Below are 2,662 nucleotides of genomic sequence, written 5' to 3'. Positions count from 1 at the left end.
GGTGGGCCTCAAGCAAGCTACTGTATATTGCGCATATATTTCTTTTTATTTTGAGCTACTCTTTCCTTTCTTCCTATCGCTCACCTCTTTGATTTCCTCTAACCCTTCCTAGCTATTCCTTTATTTCAGCCGCCAAAGTTCAAGTGCTTCAGATATCAGATAGAGAGAGGGCGTGGCACGTATCACGCATTAAGCGTGCAAACCAGAAACTCATTATTCCCCGTAGAGATAGCAGATACCGGGGCTGGGATACATCTTTTCCTTTTTTTGTATATAAATAAAATAACGACTACCACCACCACCAGGGAGGAATCTTGAGGTAGCCGGGGCAACCTCACACAATCTCTAGGTGGGCTTCTCATTACAGGAGCCCATTGGCGACCGCCGCGGCTTGGGCTCGGTTTTCCAGGGCCTTCTGGCTTACCAGGTCGGAGTAGCCGAGCAGAGCTGCCTCCCAGTCCTTCCGGGTGGGGTCGGGTTTGGGGGCGAGGTTCGGGGCTGACCGGCATGCCCACACCATGTGGAAGATGTCCGAAGACTTCTCCGCACATTGCAGGCATTTTCCTGTACAGGCAGGATGAAACTACCGGGCACAGCAGCGTTTTGGTGTGAAGGCGGAGGAGTGTGTGTTCCTCCTCCTTTGTAAGGCCCTTAGAAGGCTTATGATACATTGCATGGCCGAATTCAAATAATGCAGTAATTTCTTGAACAGTGAGAGCCGGATTGGGTTCGGGATCTGTATCATAAGGGTCTAAAGGCGTTACCAGGAGAGTGAGCGCGCGGGCGGCGGCGTCTGCCGTTTCATTGCCTTCGAGGCACATGCGAGCCGGAGCCCATACAAACGTTCGAGACGCAGGGGCCCCGCGGTAGTCACTGTTTTTAAAGATGCGGTGCGCAAAGAGAGGAATGTACTCCTGTTTAATATTTATACAGGCCCCTCTCGAGTCGGTGATGCTGACTCGCGATTCCTTGTCTGTGGCGGCTAACGCGATGGCAACTTCTTCCGCATGTGTTATGTCTTGAACTCGGAACGTTAGGCCATTCACCGTGATTTTTTGAATGACAGCTGCGGCCGTGTACAACCCCCCATGGTAAGGGCCGGAGGCGTCCACCTAGAAGATTCCGTGTTTGTTCCCATAGTGACGGGCCAGGGCCTCCGCCCGCGCAAAGCGTCTGCCACTGTGGTCGTCACGTGTCATGTTGGCCAGAAGAGGGCGTACGTGACGGGCGTATCTCCAGATTTCAGGAATGCGTGCGCACTCTTCCGTAAGTGTTGAGTGGTGGACGTGTAGTCGGGTTATTAGGCGGCGTCCCGACGGCGTTTTTTAAAGCCTTGTGTATTGATTGGTCAAGTGCGCCTCCTGGAGCTCCGCGAATGTGTTTATCATCCCCACGCCGCCCGCGGGGTGGTGCAGTGGTAAGACGCCCGCCTACTATGCCGGAGTACCCGGGTTCGAGCCCGATCTCGGCGGCTGCGTTTAGATGGAGGCGAAACAAAAAAGGTGTCCGTGTGCTGTGCGATGTCAGCGCACGTTAATGATCGCCAGGTGGTCGAAATTATTCCGTAGACCTCCACTACGGCTCCTCTTTCTCTCAGTCCACTTTCACGCCCACCTTCCTCCCAACAAGTGAGACAGTTACTGTGCCTTTCCCTTCCTATAAATCAATCAATCATCTCCATGCCCATGAGGTGCTGGTTTGATGTGTTGTTCAAGAGATCGAGGGCATGCTTGTACATCTTTCTGAGAATCACTTCGAGGGCGTTCTCACCAAAGGTGCACCGACGCTTTCCGGCTGGCGCATGCATTCGTGACCAGTCAAGTCCTCTACTCGACTCCTTACCTCCACCTGCGGTGTATACTAGTCGGTTAGTTGGTTAACAGAAAGGGCAAGGCGCAGTAACTGTCACACTTGTTTTCTGTGGATACCTGAACCGCGCCGTAAGGGAAGGGAGGAAGGTGGGAATTAAAGTGGAAAGAGAGAAAGGGGAGCCGTAGTGGAGGGCTACTGAGTAATTTCGACCACCTGGGGATCTTTAACGTGCGCTACTATGTGTTACTTTTTTAATATCATATCTAACAGCATACCTCCCTTTCTACTGAATTGATGTGTGGCCAATTCCCCTCCTGCAAATGCGCCTTTATGTGAGGACACAGGAATGACGACTGCAGTGTGTTTCTGCTGGCGACCTGAGTGACCAGGCTCGGGCCCCTGGCGGAGGCGTCCGAGCCTCCAGACCAAAACGACATTTATTTTGTGGTGGTGGTAACAACTTTTATTGCCACGAAATGAAAGGAATTATTTCGGGCTGGGGCGAGTCTAGGGTGGCCTCCAGTCGGGAGCGACCTCTTGAGCTCGCTTGACGAGGGCCAGTTGCGTAGTTTTCCTTGGGCTGGCCAACAGCTTGTCCCATTCCTCCGCTGAGGGAGCTGGCAAGAGTGTCTTTGGAGGGGGATTGCTGGCGCATTCCCACAGTATATGGTCTTGAGTGGCCTGCGTCCCGTCACCGCAGTGCCGGCATGCAGGGTTGAATTCTCCGTTTGTAATTAACGATAGTCGGTAGGGGCTAAGAATGGCCTTTGTTTGTAGGCGTCTGAGTGTCGTGGCTTGCGCCCGGTCGAGGTCGGGGTGAGGGGCGGGGTACGTGCATCTTAGCTCGCGA

The 2,662-nt window shown here is 53.3% G+C and overlaps 1 pseudogene; it reads right to left on the bottom strand.

Annotated features, from left to right (window-relative positions):
- Positions 1–361: 361 nt before the first annotated feature.
- LOC146175092 (uncharacterized) lies at positions 362–1,738 on the bottom strand (annotated as a pseudogene).
- Positions 1,739–2,662: the final 924 nt, after the last annotated feature.

The sequence above is a fragment of the Amblyomma maculatum genome, chromosome 11 (assembly GCF_055883805.1).
Source record: "Amblyomma maculatum isolate TAMU_Amacu chromosome 11, ASM5588380v1, whole genome shotgun sequence".
NCBI classification, from domain to species: domain Eukaryota; kingdom Metazoa; phylum Arthropoda; class Arachnida; order Ixodida; family Ixodidae; genus Amblyomma; species Amblyomma maculatum.
The sequence above is the reverse complement of the archived record's forward strand: the minus strand, read 5'-3'. Positions and strand labels throughout refer to the sequence as shown.